Genomic DNA, 9,411 nt, shown 5'->3' on the forward strand with positions numbered 1-9,411 from the left:
TGCAGCTATTTTACTCACGTGAGTGTTACTTGGGTTTTGTTTATATTTGCATGTGTTTTTCTTTTGTTTTTCTCCTTTATCAGAAGGAAACCAAATGGCATCTCGAGAGTAGGAAACTTTGTTTCTGCTGTATCCCCAGTAGCTCACAGAGCCCTGATGTGTAGCAAGTGCTCAATGTGTATTTATTGAATGAATGAAAAAAGAATCAGAGACTAGAACAAAAGATTTAGAGGGTTGATTTTACCCCCTCAAAGATGACCTGGTAGGCCCCTTTTAAACTGCTTTATTGGTATAAATAAGCAAATGGGTAAAACCCCCAAATGCTGGATCCTTCTCCTTTCTATACAATTAATTCAATTGATCTCTGAAAGATTTCTGCATTCTTTTCCTATTCTTGTGTGGCTGGCTTAGACCATAGTTCTGAAGACATTTTAATGTAATCCCACGAGATCCTGAACTTCTCACATGCCTTTGCCTGGTTTGGCCCCAACTTTAAAGTTGTGCCAGTGACAAAGCCCTATACATCTCCTTCCAAAGCCTCATTGTCCAGCTGGGGAGTAAGGCAGGTGAGATACCCAACTGTGGAGGAGAGGAGTACACAGGGGACTCTGGAAGAACCTAAAAAACAGAGCTGTGTCCTGAGGAAGGGCCGGAATGACAGGTGAGGGGTGAAACACAACTCTTTATTGCACATCTTCCATGTATCCAGGTTCTCTCCCTTATTATCTCATTTAATGCTCACCACTGTCCTGTGATATTGATGGTTTTATCACCCTTTTGTAATTGAGAGTAGTCACACGTACCATAGTGATATTTCGGCCAAGGATGAACCATATTTACCACAGTGGTCCTATAAGATTATAATATTAGGTCGTTGGAAAAGTCATGAACGTATTTTGTCTATGTTTTTCAAAGGTCATTTATTTATATAAAGAACAAAGATCAATCAATGATATATTAGCTATTTTGTTCGATAACCTTTTGACATCTTTTAGTGAGCTTCATAATTCCTTGTTCATAGATGGGCCTGTCTTTATTTGCGAAAAACTGAACAAGGTACTGATTTACAGCCTCATCTGAATTGAACATTATACCACGCAAGGAGTTTTGAAGAGAATGAAACAAATGGAAGTCTGATGGCACAAGCTCAGGCGAGTATGGTGGGTGTGGCAACACATCCCATCCAAGCTCCAATAATTTTTGATGGGTGATCAAACTTGTGAGTAGTCTCGCGTTGTCGCAATGGAACACAACTCCTTTATAATTAATGAGCTCTGGACATTTCTGGATGATGGGTTCGTTCAAACTACCTAATTGCCAACAGTACACATTCGAATTGATTGTTTGGTTCCTTGGTAGGAGCTTGAAAAACACAACACCTTTAAAATCCCACCACACTGAGAGCATAACCTTCCTTTGATGAATGCCTGCTTTCGATGCCATTTGAGGCAAATCATCACGTCGGGACCAAGACCGTTTGCACACCACATTGTTTTAAACAATCCACTTCTCATCACCAGTTATCAATTGCTTCAAAAAAGGATCGTTTTCCTCACGTTTAATGAGCATATAGCAGATGTTTATATACGCTATCAAATAAACTTCTTTGAGTTCATGCGGAACCCAAATATTGAGCTTGCTTACGCATTTCAGCTTCTTTAGGTGATCATGAATGCTTGAATGGTGATGTTCAATGTTTCTGCAATCTCTCATGTCATGTAATGTGGGCTTGACTTGATCAATGCCTTTATTTTATTGTCATCAACCTTGGTGGGCCTTCCTGACTGAGGAGCGTCATTGAGATAAAAATCACCAGCACGGAATTTTGTGAACCATTGTTGGCACTGACGTTCTTGTAAAGCATTGTCACCATAAACTTTATGCAACTTTTCACAAGTTTGATGAGTGTCTTTCCACTTATGGAAGTAAAACAGTAAAATATGGCGAAAATGCAAAGAAAATCATCTTTGAGGCTGAGACTCTGAATGAGGGGTGGTGGGAAGGGTGGGTAGAAAGGGCCTTCCTTAAGCAGGGGCCCAGAGGAAGAGTAGATGCTGGCTGTGTGGAGAGGGATAGGAGGAGCTTCCCATGAGAGGGCAAAAATCCCAGCACGCACTCAGCAGATTTGAGAAATTGAAAGGGGCACCTGTTAGACAAGCAATAAGCATTCTAATGGACATATGAGGAACTCATTGTCCATTAAAAAGTGAAGATGTCCTAGGAGAGTCTATAAGCATATGACAAGAACTCAGCAAATACTGATTTTCTTTTTTATTCCCTGAATTAGGGAAGTGTAAAAAAAGAATTATAGTGAAAAGAAATTGGAGAAGTAGAATGTGCAGCTTGCCATGTAGGATGTGGACAGCGAGGGAGAGAGAAGAATTAACACGGTTTCCAAATGTCTAGCTTGCGACACAGCTTGACATTTACACCATTTAAGACTCTTTCTGGCTCAAGTCAATGTTAAGTAAAAAAAGGTTTTATTGCCTCATGTCTGAAAAACCCTGGGTACAACCAGCTTTAGGACCAATTTTTTCCCAGGGCTCAACTCTGTGATCAGGGCCCAGGTCCCACCTTCACTTGGCTCTGCTCTGCTTCATGCTGACTTTGTTTCTGCTCAGACTTCACATGTCCTATAGTGGCATGGGGCTGCCAACAGCTCCAGGCATGTGCTCCCAGAGCCTGGGGCAGGAGAAAACACTTACAATAGTTAACACCCATATTTGATTAACATATCATAAGCACTGTTCTAACTTTTTACAGATACTGACACTTGTAATTTTCACAAGAATGAGGTAGGTAGGAAAACTGAGCGAGATTAAATACCTAGGCCAAAGTTACAAAGAAGAGACAGAGCCAGCATTTGAACTGAGGCAGTGTGGTTTCAAAGTCTGTGCTCCGAAGTGCCTCTTCTGAAAGAGATCTGCCATCTTTTGGGGTCCAGTTGCACTGCATTAGTTTTGTTTGAATCCCTAAGGCTACAAGAAGGGGATGTCGAATTGGCCAGGGTGCAGTCACATGCCCACCTGAAGTAGGCATGAGAAGACACCATCCAGAGCTCCTGGGCTGAGAGGTGGGGGTGGGGCAGAGAAGGCGGGAGGTGAATGACCCAGCAGAAGGATACCTGGATGCTGTATTCCAGGGATTGGCAAACTTTTGAGATGGAAGGGCCAATCCTGTCCCTCACAACAATTGAAAAGTTATTTGAGAGCCATAAAACAAATTAAAACACCATTATGTGAACAATATCCTTTAAAAATGTTATAAATGAAACTGATAGTTTCATTTTAATTTTCAATTTTACTTCAGAGTCACATGTACGTACCCAAAGAGCCACATATGGCTCGCGAGCCGCAGTTCTGAATAGACCCCTGCTCTATTCAGAACAAACAGCAAACCAAGAGCTTTCCGTCACAATTAATAGGGGAAAAAAAGAAGAGGAAAAGGTTTTAGGAAGAAAATGATGAGCTCAGTATTAGAAAGATAAAGTTTGAAGTGCTAGAAAAACATTGAGAAGATGTGGCTTATTGGACATATTGGTTCATCCTTGAAACAAGATGATAATAGAAGGGTGAAAATAAAATGATAGGCAAAGAAATATTGGGCAAATGAAAAACAAGTGAAAGCAGGGGTGGTAACAATATCAGACAAGTGGAACTGAGAGGGTAGGTGGAAAGGTAGAAATCAGCGGGAGGAGGAGGGAACTAGTCTGGGTTAGGAGGCCCCTTGCAGTTGCCCCTACTTATCAGAAGATACGAGAATGTTGTTAGAAGGAGGAAAAAATGCCAGAGAGGGAGGGGAAAACATCGCACTTATCAGAACGTCCATCCCGCTTCTGAGGATCATATAATGATAGTTTGCTCCTTTTTAAGGAGCTTCTCAAATAAATCATGGGAAATTGACGGGTTCACACTTGCATCCTACCTAGGAAACAAACTTGGGAACAAGAAGGGAAGAGGGGGACACGCCAGCAGAAAGACAGAAAGGTACCAGAGAGGGAGAGGAAACAATTCTACCCATAGGAAAACAAACCCTCACACGAGGTAAGGAGGCTGCTTCCCTCTTTTGGGTCAGCCTACTCCATGTCTTGGAGTGTACTTGCTTTACTAATAAACTTCTTGCTGTCTTGTACTTATACAAACTCTCTCTCTTGACTGAATTCTTTCCTTCAATAAGCCAAGAACCGAGAGAAAGTGTCACTCCTGGTAACTAACTGCAGGGTAAAAGCACTTAGAGTTTAAGGATCATCCTTATAGAATGATAAAAGGCACAGATCAGCAAGATATGACAGCCATAAAGTAGACAACAAAGAATGTCCACATTAGCAGCTAAATACATGTAGGCAAGGAAAGTTTTATAATATACAGTTATAATGAGAGATTTCAAAATACCTTTCTCACAATTAGCTGGAATTAACAGTAAAAAAATCATTCATTATGCTGTACACCTTAAACTTATAGTTTTGCATGTCAATTAAATCTCAATAAAACTGGGGAAAAAATATTTCAGACCAACAAAATAATACAATGTTATACTAGCCAAAACATTATTCAGTTGGACTGAATAACATAATGAAATAACTTGATATGGTACATGTGAGGACTTCTTACATTCCACAAATAAAGAAAATATTTTTTTCATAAAATGAAAAATTATAAATACATGATAAAAGGTGGCCTAAAAATTTATAAATAGTTAAAAATTAAGGCACAAACCTCTAGGTAAGTCTTGGATCAAAGAAGAAATAAAAGGGAACTCATAACCCTCTAGAAACTAATGAAAAGGAAACCACTTAATGAGACCTACACTCTGAAAGCAGTACTAAGAGGAACAGTAAGAAACCTAAAGTGCCTTTGCAATTTAAAAGTAAAACCAAAAAATAAAGGAACTAAATATCCATCTTAAAAATGTAGAAAAATAAAACAGGGAATTGAGATTAATAAAGGTACAAGTTGAAATTAATGATACAGAAAAAAATTAAAAAATGATAAAAATAAGGATAAATAAATCAAAATCCACTGAAAATAACTCCAAAAGTTTATTGACTAGACTAATAAACTATGTATTTATATAAAATAGACAAACAACTTGCAAAGTTGAAGAGGGAAAAAAGAAAATAATACAAGAGGTTAGGAAAGAAAAAACAGTCATAACCACAGGCACGCGAGAAATTAAAAGATTTAAGAGACTCACGATAGGCAACTCTACAGCAACAAATATGAAAAACTACAGGAAATGTGTAATTTCCTGGCAAAATACAAATTATTAAAATAGATCCAAGAAGAGAAGGAGAACATAAATAGACCAATCATAAAGTGATTGGATGTTAATAATGAGAAGATGGCCTCAGAGCTGAATTTTAGATTACATCTAAAGGTCTGCTAATTCCAATGTTAAGTTGTTTAAACCCTTGTCACTCAAAGTGTGTCCTCAAACTGGGAGCATCAGCATCACCTGGAAGCTGGTTAGAAATGCAGGTTTAGCGGCTCCAAGCTACAGAAAAATCTTCTAAATTCATGTTTTGAAGTCAATGTAATTTAAAACCCAAAATTTAAAAAAAAAATAGTCTAGATGACTTATAATTCTAATTATAATTATAGATAATCTCACTTATGATTTAGAGAGTAAAATTATAAAAAACATTAGCTTATAGAAGCCTTCATTATGTCAAAAGAATGGAAAACAATAAATAAGCAAGGTTTATCCCAAACTGTAAGAGTGGTTCAATATGCAGGTCTATTAACATCATCCATTACATTGATAAGCTAAGAAAGAGAAAACATCAGTAGGTGTTCAAAGAACAGTTGCTAAAATTCAGCAGTTATTCATTTCTAATGAAAATTTTAAGTAGGTATAGGGGAAAATTAATTAAATAGGCAAAAGACTATGTAACAAAACCAATAGCAAATATCATCTTAAGAGAATGTGATAAGGTGGATGGATGCTAGATAAATATACAGAAATCAATAGCTTTTTTTCCTGCTCTAATAAAAGCCAACCAGAAACAAAAATGGGAACATATTTTTCTACATATAACACTGACAAAAACTATAAATTACTCAGGAATAATTCTAACAGAAAATATAGGGGAAAATCTCTTATTATCTTGTTAAAACACAAAAAAGAGATTTAAGTAGCTGGAAAGGTCTTCCATGCTTTTAACAGAGTGAAATGCTTGGTCTCTCTGACTCCATCTTTTTCAAGCCTACATCGTTCCCATGGCCTTCAGGCTGATAGCTCCTGCTTTCTTGCATATACACATGCTAATTTTTAGAAGAATTCTGCTTTCAGCTTGAGTTTTACAAAAGCAGCTTCTCCCATTTTCTCCTCCCCTGACCTAAAAGAAGCCTGAAATCTGTACTTTCTTAAGATGGATCTGAGGAAATACTAAGTCTCCCATTTCTCAGTTGGTGACTTCTTGATCAATAAACCTTTCCTTACTCTAAGTTCTGATGTTTTGAGTTTTGGCCTTTTGAAGTGTCAGACACATGAATTTGGACCTGTAACATATTTTTGGATGGGAAATCATATATCATGAAAATGTCAATTCTCCTAAAATTGATTTCATGCAGTTTCCATTAGAATGAAAACAAGTTGTGTTCCGCCCCCCCCCTTTGGAATTGGGCCAAATGATCATACAGTTCATTGGGGAAAATAAAAATGTCCAATATTAGGTTAAGAGAACTATGAAAAATTAAAAACAGTAAAGGGAGACTTGCCTTCCCAGATAATCAGAACCTAAAGGTACAGTAATCTAAGATTTTGGCAGAACAATATTATTAATAGAACTAATGTAAGAAACTTTAAAAGCAAAACTGGTTTGTAGATGTGATATTTTATTTAGGTGACATTACTGGGATGCTCATGTGGACGTATGCAGCCACTAATGTGACACATGCTTCTGAAGAGAAGGTAGGCCCAGACAGATGGTCTGAGAGTTTTCTGTTAGGTCAGGAGTGAGAGAATGAATCACCAAGGAGAATGGTACTCTCAGGAGTTAGGGTTGGAGATCTGGGATCAGTCCAGTGGGCATGTCATTTAATGGCTCTGAACCTTGCTTCTTCAACTACGTGAAGGGCTAATAATGCCTGTCCTTCCCCCCACAGAGCAGATGTGATGTATGTGAAAGTGGTTGTAAACCAACAAGCACCCTGCAAATTAAGGATGTTGGTGAAGATGAATCTGCCTGAGACTGAACACTGGGGTTAGGGCCTTGCCTCTTCATGTGGTTCACAGGAGCCTACTCATCCTTCAGATCTCAGCCCCAGTGGCCTTCCCTGATCTTCCCATGGCCCCGTGCCCTTGTCATGAGCTATCATTGCAACTCCACACTTGTTACTATGATGATTTGATCCACAGCTGTGTCTCTACTCTCAAGGTACCCCAAGGAAGTGGGCTCTTCATCCATTCTGCACGGTGCCTGGTACAACGTGGTCCTTCCCGAAATGTTCTTTGAGTGAATAGAGGGGAAAAAAGGAAGTGGGCAAAGCAGGAAGCGTAGTGTCAGAGTTGGAGGACCACAGCTGGAGGCAGAGCAATACAGAACTTCTCTTAGTAGGCAAGGTCAACGATGCTGATTGTCTTCAGAAACAAAAGTGAGTGAGGAATGTGAAAAAGCACCAAAGCACAGGTTAGCTATACTTTGCTGTGATTAGGATGTTGCTACCATTTAAACAATGGTTTAAATATGACTGGTGGCAAAGCTATTGGATACAAATAGTCTCTGGGTTTCTAAAGAAGGTAAATGTAAATATTAAAAACCCTCCCTATTTTAGGAGGAGAGCGGTGGTAGATGAGGGTAAAGGGGATCAAATATATGGTGATGGAAGGAGAACTGACTCTGGGTGGTGAACAAACAATGTGATTCGTAGATGATTTATTACAGAATCGTACACCTGAAACCTATGTAACTTCACTAACAATTGTCATCACAATAAACTTTAATTAAAAAAACGAAAACAAACCCTCCCTATTTCTGTTTGGTGTGTTACTCTAGGTAGCCTCGCCCTGGAAGTAAGAAAATAAAAGGCATGTGAACTCAGTAAGAATGGCTTGAATGGAACTGCTGAAAACCAGGTGTGTGTATTCTCCCCGACAAGTTTGTAGTTGTTGCCAGGGAAGTTTCTAATTACTAAACTTTTGTTCAAAACCCAAACATTGTTAATAATACTGCATTACATACTTGCACGTTGCTAACAGAATAGATCTTAAATATTCTCACCACAAAAAAGAAACGGTAGTTATGTAACGTGAGGGAAGTAGTAATCATTTTACAATATTAAGTGTATTGAATCAACACATTGTACACCTTAACTTAGACAATATTATATATCAATTACATTTCAATAAAGCTGGAAAAACAAAAGCAACAACAAAAAACCCCAAGTACTGCAATGAATCACCGTTCAATTCCATTGATTTGCTTCTGGGGAAAATGTCACAGTTTATTGGGGTCCATGTATTTTGTGCATTTAATAACTTTCACACATTATTTCGTACATTTTTAAGTTTATTTTTCAATCTGGCATATGAAATATTTGGATGATACTACATTCTTATTTGATCCTAGAGGTCAGTGCTTACATCTGTAAGAATTTCAGTGGTGATAAGTACAACCTCAAGTTTCCTGTATAATATGTCATAAACTAAAATGCAATATTGTTATCCCATGGGAATGTTACCCTCTTTCTTCAGTGCATGGTAGAGATGTGTGATGGTTATATTTTTTAAAAATTGTGCTAAAATACACATAAAATTTACTGTCTTACCCATTTTTAAGTGCACAGTTCAGTAGTGTTAAATAGACTCGTATTCACATTTTGTGCCACCAATCTCCAGGCCTTTTTCATTTTGCAAAACTAAGGCTCTATACCCATTAGAAACTGGTTCATGAAAGTCAGGCTAAGCCACACATTCTGAGCAAAAACTTTTTCCCCATTTCACTAATTCATTTAAATATAGCTGGTTCTCTGTGTCTCTGTGAGAAGGAAAGGGTCTTCCTTTCTATGGCAGAAGGAACCCAAGCTAGACACAGGGCTCAAAGATTTGATGCAGACTGGGGCTCAGCCCCCAAATACTTGTCCTGGGCCCTTTGTGCAGAATACTACAGGCCACTTTGCACTTGTGTCTCTACCCCTAGCTCTCTGAATTAGACATTTTCAAGAAACAAGTTAGTTAATCATAAGCATTCACTATTGGAAAGATGGTAATAGTTTAATTTGTTGCACCAGATGTTCTAAAGAAATATTTTTGACTAAATTAGAAAAACATGGACAAACTATTCTGGTAATGTCCCAAGACTCAAAGTCTCTCTGAACGTGTAATTTATTAAATGGATTCTGTTCTTTTCCTGAAGACCACTGGCAGGGTTTCCTCTTCCCAAACAAACAGTTTGTGGCTAACATATTAATA

Source organism: Hipposideros armiger, unplaced genomic scaffold, assembly GCF_001890085.2.
Source record: "Hipposideros armiger isolate ML-2016 unplaced genomic scaffold, ASM189008v1 scaffold_175, whole genome shotgun sequence".
NCBI lineage: Eukaryota > Metazoa > Chordata > Mammalia > Chiroptera > Hipposideridae > Hipposideros > Hipposideros armiger.